The sequence below is a fragment of the Amblyomma maculatum genome, chromosome 4 (genome assembly GCF_055883805.1).
Source record: "Amblyomma maculatum isolate TAMU_Amacu chromosome 4, ASM5588380v1, whole genome shotgun sequence".
NCBI lineage: Eukaryota > Metazoa > Arthropoda > Arachnida > Ixodida > Ixodidae > Amblyomma > Amblyomma maculatum.
Window position 1 is genome coordinate 190,873,462 of NC_139347.1, and position 16,338 is coordinate 190,889,799.

Sequence of the window (16,338 nt, forward strand, 5' to 3'; positions counted from 1 at the left end):
CGGGGAATCCTATTTCAGGTGAGATATTATTGCTAATGACTAGAATGTTTCGAATTTATCTCCAGACAGGACAGATTAAAACAGCCCCTGCTTAGAAGCACACTCTAGAAAACCCATCTCACAGAGTAACACGACGCTAGCATGACCCACCTAACAGTTCCAGAGAAGCACAACCCGGCTACAACATCGTTAGAACAGGTGATAGAAAGTTAGGTAAGAATAGAACTGAATACAGAAGGAAAACCCGCCGCGTGCCCTACTCTTGCTCATAACGAGTATAATCCTTGCACTTTTAAAGCCCAATTTGTGTGGGACCTTTTTGAATCATTGGTGTTTTGCAGTTCAACTTCACTATTCTAGTTAATTACCAAATTATGGAGCGGCACATCAAGCCTGCCCAAATCGCTGAAGGAAAACATGATTCGCTTACCTGATACCCCACTTACTGACCAAATGCATTCAAAAATCGTGAGAATACGTGTGTACCCTTATGCACCTTTATATCATATATGGTACACCGATAACCTTGCAACCACACTTGTTTAATTTATGCATGGGTGGTGCAATAAATGTGTCGGCGCATCCTTTCAGACACAGAAAAGAACATACACGGCGTCTAGAAGCTGCCCTTATTGGTGCAATTTTTTGTGTTTTGAGAATTTGAAACTGCTGCGGATCTCCAGCTTCAATGTCACCGCAGAAATACTACTGCGAAGTTATTTTAAACATTTTAAACACGCAAGAAGCCATCTCCCAGGTGACACAAAGAGAGCTGCTAATAGCACTGCAATTACCTTATGAAACATTGTCTAATATTCCAGTAATTTCCTAATTCATAAGCATGCTAATTGCAGCGGTGGCGTAGCGGTAGAACATTCGCCTCGCATGCAAGAGGACCGGGGTTCCAATCTCGGTGCCGCGCAATTCTCCATCGGATTAAAAAAAAAAAAAACAAAATCCGCGTGTCGATGGAATTGCATAAACAGGTTTGGGGTGCGACCCGATGCCGGTGAACACCTCCGGCAACGCGCTCCCTCACCAGAACAGGAGTTGGCCACCCTGGTGCAGTAATTGGCCGCAACCTCCTATGATAAGCTCCATAAAACCCCGGCCCTCAGTCACCAGCGGCTGCGGAACAACTGACCACGGCGGCGGTCCGACCTGTGACGCAGCACGGGGTGCTAAGAAAGCCTGGCTCCGCTGGACAGGCCGCCATTGGAAACTGACCCTGGCAACGTTTAACGCTAGAACCCTAGCTAGTGAAGCTAGTTTAGCAGTGCTGTTAGAGGAGCTAGAGGGTATGAAATGGGATATCATAGGGCTTAGTGAGGTCAGGAGGCCCAATGAGGCATATACTGTACTGAAGGATGGGCCTGTACTGTGTTATCGAGGCTTACGAGAGAGGCGACAACTAGGAGTAGGTTTCCTTGTCAATAAGTATATAGCGGGTAATGTGGATGAATTCTATGGTATTAATGAGAGGGTGGCAGGCATCGTAATAAGGCTTAATAAGCGGTATAAACGGAAGGTTGTAGAGACCTATGCACCCACATGTAGTTATGATGACCGGGCAGTTGAAAGTTTCTACGAAGATTTAGAATCGGCAATGCGAAAAGTAAAGACGCAGTATACTGTACTAATGCGCGACTCCAATGCCAAGGTAGGGAAAAAGGAGGCAGGAGACCAGGCAGTAGGTGACTATGGCATTGGTTCTAGGAATAGCAGGGGAGAGTTACTAGTTGAGTGTGCAGAGCGCAATAACTTAAGAATCATGAATACCTTCTTCAGCAAACGGAAGAACCGGAAATGGACATGGAAAAGTCCTAACGGGGAGACTAAAATGAAATTGGCTTCATAATGTGTTCAACCTCCGCCATTATGCAAGATGTAGAGGTAATCGGGAAAGTGCGATGCAGTGACCACAGGATGGTGAGGTCCCGAATTAGCCTAAATCTGAAGAAAGAACGCAACAGATTAGTAAGAAAGATACCCATCAACGAATTAGCGGTGAGAGGGAGGGCAAAAGAGTTCAGGATCTCGCTACAGAATAGGTTTTCACCTCTAACTCAGGATGGCGACATTACCCTAGAGGCAAGGAACAATAATTTCAGAGATATCATTACTGAGTGCGCGGTAGAAGTAGGCGGTATTATAGTTAGAGAGGATACTGGTAAGCTGTCTAAGGAGACGAAAGATTTGATTAAGAAACGCCACAGCATGAAAGCTTCCAATCCAACAGACCAGATTGAATTGGCCGAGATATCAAAGCTAATCAATAAACGCAAAGTGGCCGATATAAGGAAGTATAACATGGATAAAAGTGAGCATGCTGTAAGGAACAGGGGAAGCCTTAAAGCGGTAAAGAAGAAATTGGGCATAGGCAAAAACCAGATGTATGCGATAAGGGACAAGGCGGGCAACGTCATTGCGAATATGGACAAGATAGTCAAAGTAGCCAAGCAGTTCTATACTGATCTCTACAGTAGCCTAAGAAATCAGGACCGTAATGAGATTGCTGGTAGAGAAAAACAGTCAGACGTTCCACCAGTGACGATGGACGAGGTCAAGAAAGCTTTAGAAAATATTAAAAAGGGGAAATCAGCTGGAGAGGATCAGATAACTACAGATTTGCTGAAGGACGGGGGGATATCGTGTTAGAAAAACTGGCCACCCTGTATACGCAGTGCCTGGTGTCAGCGACGGTACCGGAACCATGGAAGAATGCAAACATTATCCTCATTCACAAGAAAGGGGACTCTAAGGACCTTAAAAATTACAGACCAATCAGCTTACTGTCTGTTACGTATAAGGTATTTACTAAGGTAATCGCTAATAGAATCAGGACAACCTTAGACTGCAATCAAGCAAAGGATTAAGCAGGTTTTCGGAAACGGTACTCTACTATCGATCATATCCATACCATCAATCAGGTGATACAAAAATGCTCGGAGTATAACCAGCCCTTATACACAGCATTCATTGATTACGAAAAAGCATTTGACTCAGTTGAAACCTCGGCGGTGATGCAGGCATTGCGAAATCAGGGGGTAGACGAGCCGTACGTGATGGTGCTGGAAGATATATATATAGTGGCTGCACAGCAACCATAGTTCTACACAAAGAAAGTAACAAAATTCCCACAAAGAAAGGTGTTAGGCAAGGAGACACAATCTCCCCAGTACTATTCACAGCTTGCTTAGAGGAAGTATTCAGAGACTTGGAATGAGAGCAGTTAGGGATAAGGGTAGATGAAGAATACCTCAGTAATCGGTGATTGGCTGATGACATTGCCTTGCTAAGCAACTCTGGGGATGAACTGCAAATAATGATTGGTGACCTAGACAGGAAAAGTAGAAAGGTAGGCTTGAAAATCAACATGCAGAAGACTAAGGTAATGTTCAACAGCCTCGGGAAGAAACAGCAGTTTACATTAGGTAGCGAAGTACTGAGAGTAGTGGGCGAATATGTCTACTTAGGACAGGTAGTAACCGCAGATCCGGACCATGAAAAGGAAATAACAAGAAGAATAAGATTGGGATGGAGCGCATTTGGCAAGCCCTCACAGATTATGACTAGCAGCTTACCGGTATCGCTCAAGAGGAAAGTATACAACAGTTGCATCTTATCTGTACTCACCTATGGGGCTGAAACGTGGAGGCTAACCAAGAGAGTTCTACTTAAGTTGAGAACAACCCAGAGGGCTATGGAACGAAAAATGGTAGGGGTAACAAAGAGATAGGAAGCCTGCAGAGTGGGTCAGAGAAATAACACTAGTTACCTTCATTCTGGTGGAAATTAAGAAGAAGAAATGGGCATGGGCAGGACATGTAGTGCGAAGAGAGGATAACCGATGGTCGCTTAGGGTAACAAACGGGATTCCAAGGGAAGGAAAGCGTAGCAGGGGGCGCCAGAAAGTTAGGTGGGCTTATGAGGTTAAGAAGTTCGCAGGGGTCAAGTGGATGCAGCTAGCACAGATCCGGGTTCAGTGAAGAAATATGGGAGAGGCCTTCGCCCTGCAGTGAGTATAGTCAGGCTGATGATGATGATGCTAATTGCGCGTCCACTCGCCAATTAAAAAACGTCACGTTGCTTTGGAAAGGAGTGAAACGGTTCAAAAGTATATGCGTCATAACGTATCGTCAGTGGATGGCAAATAAGTACCTGATCGAGGTTTGATGATCTTTTCTATTCTATGAAGTACTACAGCCTGTAAGTGTTCACCAAGAAACTGCGGTTGCGTCGGCCGACCATTCCTGCGAGTGCCAACGCGGCCCACAGCGATAGTGTGATGATGTCAGTCTCTGTGATGGGCTTTCGGTTTCTGGGCGTCGGGCTTCTCCTCGGACATATTCTTCCTGGACCCAACTGGTATCGGGTGTGCCATCATTCCAGGGTCTGCACTGTCAACGGTAAATCCACGGGTCGGCTGATACGTGTGCTGGTATGAATCCAATATCAAGGTTTCGTAGTATTTGTTGACCTCCTTGATGATCAAGAGCTGTAGAGACATGGAGAAAAAGACAAGCAAGCACAAAATAAATAAATAAATAAATAAAACCTTCAAGAGAACAACGATCCTCGTGTTAGCCTGTTAGCATTGCGTGTCGTGCCAATAAATTTTGGCTGGCGAGCCCTGCAGCCTCATCGCTAAATGAAACGTCAAGGTCCTACAGTTGTCTGCCATGAAAACACTTCTTTCTACTTTTTGCCTGCCGTCGATACAATGTCTTGCATGTGAAGATTTTATAAATAACCAGTCACCGATGGCTTCCACATATTAAAACTTCCCCAAGGGCGACAGAGGCTCCACCTTAAGCCATTAATGAAGATGATGAGCTCTTTTCTGTATTTGCATAAACCAGTACATTCGGGCTGGCCTTGCATCTAGTTCACAATGGTATCAAACTCCAAATACACTGAAGGCCAATAAGCATTATTATATTATAAGGCACTGCCTCGTCGTTTTCTACAGCGAAAAATTGTATTGCATATGAGTTAGTCTCGACTTTAGAAAGAGATCTCACGAAAGTACTTCAGTCGAGAAACATATGTGCTAAAACATTTAAATAAAAAAACAGCAAGGTAGTCCTAAGCCCGTTAAGGCGTAAAAAGCGTATTGCGACTGCTCCTTTCCATTAAGCCTTCTATCTTGCAAGTGTATGTCCTTAGCATGTGCACATTTCTGCAGTACTAATGAGGTGCTTCAAGACATACCAATGCTTGGCTACCTTACTAGCGGACTAAATGAAGCATATAAAAGTGCTCTCATTGAGTTGTTTTGACAAACGTTGAGGGCTGAATGCATTAAAAAACATGAAAGCGAGGAGAGTAGATATTAATTAGGCAAAATGTATGGTTTCTCGACCGCTCTCTTTTTATGTGAAAAGCATTGCCTTGAGCTTGTTCTCTTGGGGGACTTCGCTATAAGAAAAAATCGCAACTTAAAGGCGCCCTCCTGCAACAGTTTCAAGAAAAGTGTTGACAGTGTGCACGGGTGCACTGAGGTACTGATGAAAGCTTTTAATGGCTGCGGTGCTATTTCCTGCACGCACCCGAAGCCCTCATGAGTACCGCAATGCAGCGTTTCTAGAGGATGCGAGTATAGCGATGGAAAGAGTGCAATTTTGTTTGCAGTGTTCGGCAGCAGACTGTTCGGATCTTTATTACTTGTTTCTTTTATACTTATATTTGAGAGCGTCTTTTGCGAACATCAGTTAACTCTTCGTGATCGCTCTCACCTGCACCACGCCGAGGAAGAAAGCAAAGCCAATCCGGGCGGTGAAGAATGCTGGCTGAAATCAAAGGCGACGCGTAAGACCTCCCTACAAAGAGAGGTGAGCATTTTCAGGCAACGTTAGAGACCTAAATGCTTTTACGCCATTATTAAAAAACAAGTAAGAAGCTACAGCACAAACATTTTAACGCGGTATCGTTAAGGACCCCGTGTCGCAGAAAAGCCGGTGTCGGCGTTGTCGTTGTAACGCGAAATCAGGAGAGTAAAGAAACAATAAAAGTTTTGCGGAAAACCGCGTAGTCGAACACAGCTTCTTTGGATTGCCAGCCGAGAACGTAACCATTCCGCCACAAAATCATTTTTTTTTTCCTGGCTTTGGTTCATACCATTTCACAAGAACACAACACGAATAACACAAAACAAAGTATATATTGGAAGGCCATCATCAGCCAATGTCAGGCTGGCTTCGTCTCAGTACATTAAAACTCCCGCAACGACAGCAAAGGCTCTACCCTTGAGAGCCATTCGGGAGGTTCAGCAGCCACTTTCTGTATGGCAATAAACCAATTCACACTTTCTCGAAAGTATATTCTAGCGGGTCGAGCATCCCTGTCGCAGTGATAGCCCGCCATTCTGGAGCGCCATATAGAGTGGAGGCCCATGAGCATGATTAAATCATACGGAACGCCATCTTCATTATCAATGCTTAAATACCGGATGCCGTGGGAGTCTAGTGGAAATTCTTTCTTTATCGTACGTTGCAAAATATCCCAGAAATAAACCCCTTCCCAACAATGCAAAAAAAACATGGTCTATTGTTTCCGGCTGCTTGCAGATTAAACAGTGCGCCCCCCACGGTAAAAAAAAATCCCTTTCCTCCAAAAACTTCTTTACTGATAATGTTCCGGTGTGTAATTTAAAGAAAAATGTCTTAGCTCCTGGCGACACCTGCATTTTCTTTACTCTCTTCAAGACATCTCTGCCCGGACCTCCACTGTATAAGGTTCTGTACAAGGGTTGTGGCAAAACAATGTCACATAAATCGCGATACAGCTTTTTTCGTTTTACAGTGGACAAATATTCATTAGAAAAACGCACTGAAAGAAATCTTACACTAGCGACGACCTCCCTGTAACAACCAAAAATCCCACCCGTAGCTTCTTCGGTGGAGACAACAAACTCCGGTAGTAGGCGCCGTAGCCTAACTTGGCAGACGGTGCGTAAGAAAGGGTCCGAAGCATCCCGAAAAAACAAAAACCGGTTGACCACCTGCCGTAAAAACAGATGGCCGAGTCCCAAACCGCCGTCTTTTACCCGACGGAACAAATTCGTCCTGCTGCAGCGTTCCCATTTACCTGCCCAAACAAAAACGGCGAAAATCCTGTGTAACTTCTGTACGTTTACGCGCGAACAACTCAAAACTTGCATTGCGAACCAAAGTTTGCTGATAAAAAAAAGATTGCATACAGTAGCTCTGGCAAAAATCGACATGTTGGCGCCTTTCCACTTCTCGGCTCTCTCCCGTAGTTCGGTCATTTGCCCTTTCCAATAATGCTCGCTTTCGCGGTAGACATCCAGCTCGACGCCCAAGTACTTGGTCGGTGTGTCTGCCCACGTAACATTGGCAAAGCGATCTGGTTTCGACGGCCACTGTCCAAGCCAGAGCCCAAGGCACTTGGCCCAGTTCCCCCCGCTACCGGTAACTTGAGAGAACTCACGGATACATTTGACAGCCTCGGTGATACTCTCCTGGTCAACCGTAAAAATAACGATGTCGTCTGCATACGCGAGCAGCTTCACTTCGGCTGCTTGTAACCTAAACGCACTAATGTTGACATTATTTATAAGTTTCATGCACAATGTTTCAATATAAATGCAAAACAAAAGAGGGCTGAGGGGACAGCCCTGTCGCACCGAACGCTGCAGTCGAATGGGGGCTCCCAGACTCTTATTAATAATCACTCTCGTCGTGCAGTTACGGTACGCCAGGGCCACACCCTTACATATAACTGAACCAACATTCACATGTTCTAAAAGGGAAAACAAAATTTCGTGATCAACGCAGTCGAATGCTTTTTCGAGGTCGATCTGAAGCATGGCGACCCGACCATCCCAGTCATCACAACACTCAAGGACACTTCGCGCCTTTTGAATGTTGGTCACTATTGACCTCCCTTTTATCCCACACGTTTGGTGTGGTCCTACTATATCCTTAATAACCGTTTGCAACCTTGGGGCCAAAACCTTCATAAAAATTTTATATTCAACGTTTGTAAGTGCTATGGGTCTGTAAGATGTTACCAGGCGTAATTTGTCTATTTCATCAGTTTTAGGAATGAGTACGGTGTGGGATGACCCATATGACGGAGGCAGGGCATTTACTGTGTAGGCATCGTTATAAATTGCGTTCAAAATAGGTGTGATTTCGTACTTAAATTCTTTGTAAAAACCCGCGCTGAACCCATCCGGTCCCGGCGATTTACCGGCATTTAAACTGTCAATAGCGTGCTCCACTTCTGTTTCAGTTATCTTTAGTTCTAATCTCTCTTTCACTTCATCGTCCAGACGCGGTATCGTCGCCAGAAACTTATTCTTAAAAGTGATAGCGTCTACCGTGTGGGATGCGAAGAGGGTTTGGTAATGGGCGTTGAACGCTGCTTTGATGTGGTCGTTGTCCGCCGCCAAGATACCGCCCCAATCTATTTGGTCGATGTGGTTCCGTTGAGCGTTTGCTTTTTCGAACCCCAGCGCTCGTTTTGATGGCGCCTCCAGCAACCACCAGCAAAGGCGCCTCAAACAAGGAGGCCCACGTTGAAGCTTCGCCCAAACCTTGCGAGCGAGAGGCGGGCCGGCGACACGGCGCCTCTCGAGCACGGCCAGAAGCTCGAGGAGGACGGCGCCAGCAGCGGCGGAGGCGTCTAGCCTTGTGCTAGGCGCGGGAGGTAAGCACCGTGCTTTCGGTCTCTTCTTCTTATTTAAAAAATGGCTCCTGCATCACCGTTGAAGGTCGCCACGTTAAATGTTAGAGGTCTGGCAGGAAAGAGAAAACAAGGCCAGGTGTACCGACTTTTAACGGAGCATGATATTGATGTATTAGCTGTGCAGGAGACGAAAGTTGACGGTGAGGAAGAGACCGAGAGCATGGTGCAACGTTTCACGCCTAGGTTTTTTGCTGTGGTTAGCCACGCTGTAGGCACATCGGCTGGCTGTGTTCTTTTTGTGAAGAAGTTGCCGGGGCTTGAAGTGCTTGGTCATTTTTCTTGTGAGTCGGGCCGGTGTGCACTTCTAGATTTTTCGCTGAATAGCACGGATTGGCGGATTGTCTGTCTCTACGCGCCTAATGTAGCAGATGAAAGGGCGCAGTTTTTCCAAGGCATCCAGCAGCGGCTCTGCACCGATAGACAACTGATCGTCCTAGGTGATTTTAATTGCGTCCTTAGTGCGCGAGACAAGACAAGCCGGCGGCCATACCGAGACGCAAGCACTGAAGTGCTATCGCGAATTGTTGAGGAGTGTAACCTCGAGGATGTGGCAGAGTGTCTCGAGGGAGCCCGCACCGTAAAGCTCACGCACTTCCAGGGTTCGAGCCATGCAAGGCTGGACCGCATTTATGCATCCCTCGACATCTTACCTGAATGCAATAGTTATGAAGTAGAGCCGGTATCGTTTTCATACCATTGTTTAGTTAAATGTTCTTTTGGATGGGTAAAGAGAGGGAATTCTTTTTCGTGGGAAATGTGGAAATTCAATAATAAACTCTTGCAGGATGAACATTTTACCCGCATAGTAAAAGAAGAAATTGAAAAAATAAACCCAAGTAAAAATATGCACCTTTGGCAACAGTGGGAGCTGTGTAAAGAAACTATAAAAATTAAAGCAATAGAGAGGGCAACCTGTATACGGTTTGAGGAAAAACAGAAAGAGACGGAGTTACGGACACTGCTCCGTACGTTGCTTAAACAGGAAGCTCGAGCGCCGGGAAAATGGATTGAAGATATACGGAAAACAAAGCAAAAAATAGAATTGATAGACGAAGATCGTTATCGAGGTGCGTTAGTGAGGGCAAGGGCAGAAGACACTCCGCCACAAAATCACATTCCTTCTCTTCGAATAAAGGTACACCTAATGTATGCATTGCCTTATTACTGTCAGCTAGTTTTTAGATGCGTCATTAGAACGAAAATAATTACGGAGGTAACAGTTAAGTGACAGCAAAGATGATTTCCACTTTGCTTACCTGCGATGAGGCGACCAATGGAAAATTCCTTCGATCGTACGGCGCTGCCGCAACAGATGGCACGAGCCGCCACACGTTTTAAAGCCTTATACATTCATCTATCCATCGTCTTCAAAGCGCTAAGGTTTAAGGACAACGCGGCAATCGCATTGAACTCTTAAAGGCGAAACTTAAGCGTCTTCTAATTTTGGATGTGATATTGTGTTGTTTCATATCTACAAGCATTTAAAGTTGCCCTTATTTTAATAAAGGTTTAACACAGACGCAAATTTTTAGGAAAAACCGACAATTCAAACACAAAAACACATTCATAAAAAGGCATTCGCTGCACAATAAACAAGATATATTAGAGATAAACCAAATAAGCTACTGAAACACTTCTGCTCATTGAATGTTACGGTGCAAAAGAGATCTTTATCTACTTGTTATGCAAATGGAAGGCAGAGGTTTCAGTTCTGGACCCTCATGTAAACAGCTGTGCAAGAGGATACAGGCAGGTCGTTGTTATATAGATTCGAATGAACAATGTTCACATCATATATTACCGAGCCGGATATAACGCTCAGGCACTACTACTACTAGGCTGAATGCTGTGCTTCCACGTAAAATATCAGTTTGCTGCCAAGTGCAAGTGGATACGCTCGCACACGTGAGATCCTGTGACAGTGTGCATGCGAAGAGTCTCCGGTGGTGCCGGAACTTACCGTCATCCTAAGCGACGCTCGCCTGGCCAGCGTGACCACCGCCTGTCCAGGGACAAAGTGAAGCACGACACGTTACACCAGCAATGCAGTTGTGTTGTATAAGCTCTAGCTGAGTGAGCTGAGTGCCAGTAAAAGCAATTCATTCGCAGTTTCATTGAATAATTAAAGCTTAGAATCCAGTCATATTTCTCATGAAGTGTAAAAGAACGCAAGAATAATACCTTTCGGAAAACATCTCCATAAACGAACAAGGGTGGATAACTGGTCGCAACATTGATCCTCTCGATTTTGCTTCCGGTAACCAAGCAACAAACGTAAAAGAATAGTGACACAGCAGCAGAGATGGCTGAAATCCAGGGCTCCTCATCGCTGGATGTGCCACTAATAGACTAACCCACCTCAAAACACCAAGTGTAGGTTACTTATGGCACTGGCAGCCTTCATTTTCTTATGAAGAAGCATCACAATACTCGAACTTTTTTGCACAAAAGCTCAGCAACCTGTATGAAGGACAAGAGGCCACAGTCAGAACTGGGCATGGTCTTACTGATTGGTTTCCGATTGAGAAAGGAGTGAGGCAAGGCTGCATACTGTCGCCCTGCCTATTTAACCTATATGCAGAGTGCATCATGAGCAAGGCCGGTCTGGACGAGTCTTCAGCTGGAGTGAAGATTGCTGGAAAACGTATCAACCATCTTAGATATGCGGATGATACCACTTTAATGGCAGAAAGTGAAGTGGAGCTCAAGAGACTTCTGATGAGCGTAGAAGAAGGGAGTGAGAAGTTTGGGCTTAAACTGAACATTAAAAAGACAAAGATCATGGCGTCTTGCCCTATCAAGTCCTGGAGCATCAATGGACAAGAAGTGGAAGCTGTGACAGATTTTCTCTTCTTGGGCTCCAACATTACCTCGGAAGGAGACTGCAGCCATGAAATTAGGAGACGCCTGCTTCTGGGAAAGAGAGCAATGGTTAGCCTTGACCGCCTAGTAAAGAGCAGAGACATTAGTCTGCCAACCAATATCCGTATAACTCGTGCTACGGTCTTTCCAGTTGTGATGTATGGATGCGAGAGTTGGACTGTGAAAAAGGCTGACCGCCGAAGAATTGACGCGTTTGAATTGTGGTGCTGGCGAAGACTCTTGAGAGTTCCTTGGACTGCCAGAAGATCAAATCAGTCGATATTGTCGACCATAAACCGTGACTGCTCATTGGAGGGTCAAATTCTAAAGTTAAAGCTCAGCTACTTTGGTCACCTGATGAGAAGAGAGGAGTCGCTGGAGAAAGATTTGATGTTGGGAAAGGTTGAGGGTCGCCGGAGAAGGGGTAGGCAGCGAACGCGATGGTTAGATGGCATCCTCGAGGCACTGCAGATGAAGTTATGTGATGTTAGGAAGATAGTGAGAGACCGGAAAGCGTGGCGTGGCATGGTCCATAGGGTCACGAAGAGTCGGAAACTACTGAACGACTGAACTGAACTGCAGTTACCGAAGAGATGGTTTCTCGTCAAGTGATAATTGCAAAAGTGCAGCCGTCGTAACTAGTGCACGTGCCGACGATCATTCCTGACATTGCTACCGCTCTCATGTTTTTAATTCTTCAGTGGCTATAGACTCGTGCTCAGATGTTTCTGGTCTCAGTATTAGCTGTGATTCAAATCGGCGGGAACTATAGTTATGAAGATCGGATGTTCAGTTGCGCAAGGGTTTGTTGTGTTTCTTTTAAACTTGGCCGCATATTCATGACTCCGGGAGGAGAGTCACGTGTTATGACGTCACGGACACGCCTCCATTGCGCCGCATGAAAGTCAAATGTGCGGTGCCAGATGGCCTTCAGGTTTGCCATGGCAAAAGTACAGCTTAATGTCTAAAGGGGGTAGAACTGGGCTAAGTCATTGAGTGCTTAGTGAGATTTCTTAGCCGATTAAGCGGTGTTCCTTAACTATCTCTGTCGCCAGGGCTGTATTATATAGGCTGTGAAATATGAAGAAATAGTGAAAATTTTGTCACCCGTGCTAACTGAGTCAGTCGTGGAGGGGAAGAAGAGGACGATCGCGCGCAGTGCGCGTCGTTCTTGGCCACCGCTGCTTTACCTGGTCGAGCCCCTGTTCTCTGGCTCCTGCGCCTCAGCACCCCGCCCCGTCCTTTGACCCTTTTCTTCTGAGCTGCCGTCCGTGTAGCGAAAGAACCCGTGACATTCTAGTGGAGGTTCGGGGTAAATGTAGCATAGCCCCTCAACGCCCGCTACTGTGAGTGCGCTCCCAAGTCTCAGCCACCGCCCCTTCGACGAGAAGGCCTAGATACGTGCCAGCTGGCGACTTCAAGGGCTTTTTCCCAAATTTGGTCTTTGCCTAACTGCAGTTCTGCACGACTTACAATGGCCCGAGATACAACGACCCAATGTCAGCAGGCGTACTCGTTTCTCGTACCGTCCAAGACGCCTCTGATCTCCGGACATATGAGGAACAAACCCCGTGATCACATGACCCGTCTCGAGTCAGTTCGTGAACTCCTCGGGCAGAGGAATCGCCTACAAAATGGCGCCAAACGTGGGTCCTGGACCCACGACTCTGAGATTAAGAGTCACTCTGAAGAACGTTTAACAACGTTGGCACTTTTCTTCAATTAGGCTATTCCGATGTCATAGGTCGTCACTGCAAAAGACGGAAAATTACGCTGTGATACACAGCGAATACATGTTGCAACTTAAGAACACGCAGGAAATGAGCTCAATTCATACTTTCAAACCACCCTCGCTGAATTCTGCCAGTCCCGGTGCGGGAAGCTAGCGCAGCGCATACCTGCTGGATGACAATCCCCACTGCAGATCAGAGACGCGCTGCGGTAGATATGCTGGGTGAAACTAAAGCGGAACTTCTACAGTAGAGTCCCGTTGAAACGAACACTTGTCACAAAAGCGCTGACCGCGTTCACAACCTCCAAAAGGAACTCACTCATTTCTTTCCTTGAACATTCGCGCAGAATACGCTGATTCTACTCAACCGACGTGCGTACTAGAAAATACTGAGTATTTCATAATGGAATACCGAATTTACTGTTGTAATCTAACCTCAATGATATGAACTGCGGCTGAGAGGTCAACTCATCAGGAAGTGAAGTATAGTAAACATCTTGCCAAAAAGTGCATGTCTGGTGATTTTACCGAGAGATACTAAAGGTGGCAGATTAAGGCGTGATTTGATTGTAGATGCTCGGACTGTTTTGTTATAATTAGAAAGAATAAAATGCGCGGAGTTGTTATGTACCACTTCTAATGAGTGAAGTACGTTTCGCTGAAGAGAATCCCAGACTGCTGTGCTATATTCAAGCTTTTAAAGGACTAGTGATTTATATAAATGTAGTTTAATACAAGAAGTTGCTATAGAGAAATTTTCATTTAAAGGACACAACATACGACTAGCGTTATTAATTACATAAGAAGTGTGTACGAACCAGGTAAAGTAATATGGATACCAAGATACTTGTAAGCAGAAACTAGATCAAGAGGGATAGCATTAAAACGATAAGAAGGCAGTTCGTTAGAAGTTTGAGACACACGCCGAAATGTACAATTTTGATGTTTAATTTCATTGACCATAATTCAGTTCAGTTAAACATTTCTAACGTGACACGCATATTGGCTCCGAGTGTTAGCTATATCCCTAGAGGCAAATGAATCGGTACATACTCCCAGTAATTTAAGCTCTAATCAAGGATGTTATGATATAGCTGGCACTAACTTCACGACCAAATTTGCCGCCCTTGGTTTCTTGAAAGCTAGAAAAGAGTAAACATTCGTTCCTCCAGAGCGGCGGCATTCGCCACTCAGCTTGATGTTGTAATGAGCAGTAAAGGTAGCGGTGCCGCTTGGGAGCCACACGCAAAAATAAATCCTCACCCGTGCGTACCTGAAACTCCCGCACAGAACAGGACATAATAGTAGCGGTGCTAACAACGCACTTTTGACTGTACGCAAAGAGATCCAAAAATAAAACAAAGCGCATATCAAGCGCACCACTCAAACGCCCCCACAGAGAAAATGCTGTCAGCTTTATTCATGCGCAATTAGTTTTCCCTTTGTATTACTTTGTGTGCAGTAGGACTTCAGTTGGTAGCCCAGCGCTCGTGTTGTGTCCTGTTCTGTGCGCGAGTTTCGGTTATGCGGAACCGAAATCAACTTCATGTGTTGACGAGCCTCACCTGTGGTTCGCCGGTGTCTGCAATGCAGCCATATTCGCTGACAGGCAGCGTTTTTTCGGAGAGCCGGACCCAGTACGCGATCACGTTGACTGGCAGGCCGATAAGCGCCGAGGCGGTGTTCCACAATAGGAACATCTCGAGGGGCACCACAAAGTTCTGCATGTTGTAGGTTGCTATGCTGCAGGTCGCTGGGTCGATTACGCATTACGCCGTAAAATGAGCCGTTTTTTAAGCGTGTATACCATATGGGGCTAATGTTGAGTGAAGTGCTTGTAAAAATAATTAAACGGTCTCTTACATGCTCTTAGCAGGAGAATGGCGAAAGCTTACCCTTCCTCTCCTATCATTTGCCTCTCATCGTTTGCCTTTTATCGGCGTTCGTTGCAGTGCTACTTATAAATACTTATAAATACAGTAAAGGGAAGGCGCTCTATCTATTACACGTTCTCCGGCAAGTGTGAGTTTGGACAGTATACACCATCGCTCTTGTCGGGTGGAGTTCCTTTGCGCGAGTTCAAGTGCGGCATTGCAGATGGCAGGGACGCTGGGCAAGAACTAATCTCGTAGAATCTCGTGGAATATAACAGATTTTGCGCACTTCTCTCGCGCACGGGATTTTGCTCATGCTTAAAAAGGCATTCGACTTAAAAACGTACCCTGGTCATGGTCATTGGCTTCTCCATGGCGAAATACCTTTGCAAAAAGAAGGAAAGGGCCTTTGCCCCCTCCCCTTCCCCTGGCCACGTGAAAAACGTTAAAGATGACATTATGCTTCGCATTTTAACAAGTATAGTCGATTCGGGGGCAGATTTTGAGTTACAGTTACCAACGGTAAATTGACTGTTTCGGTAGCGTACAAGTGTACATAACGTGGCCAGCAAGTCAGTTGCACTTAAATCAAGAACTCGATAGGGTCCTCTTCAGTACCTGTTTAATACCAATATCCAGCAGCTACTTCAGTCGCCTTATCCGAACAATGCAGAAATGGTGTAGTCCAAAAGGGCGAGAATGATCGGCTTCCCATAGCTACAGCATATCCGCCACTGCATGACCAAATGCGTGGGAACAATGGCGGGAGCATTTCCCATTTCTGGTGCAGAGACGTTCTCGGATGGAAGCGGGGTGATGATGCATTGATAAAGCCAGAACTTTATCCTTCCTCAACAACGCAACAGGGGTGTTCTTCAGCTACTGTCACTCATTCTCTTCACGCAAACGACGCCTTCGGACGTAATTACCGGCACTGTTCCACAAGTCAAATTCTTCAGTTTCTCTGTATTACATTTCTCTAATGAGAAAATAAGGCGCATTTTAGTAAACTTAAACAAACAGAGTGTGTTATATAATGTTCCCTAAGACGGTACACATTTATTGATTAATTGCCGTTTTCTGATGAATGCCCTACTGAACACCTAGTTCCTAATCTGCTCGTTTTAATAGCCAGGCGAACACATGCTTTGTGCA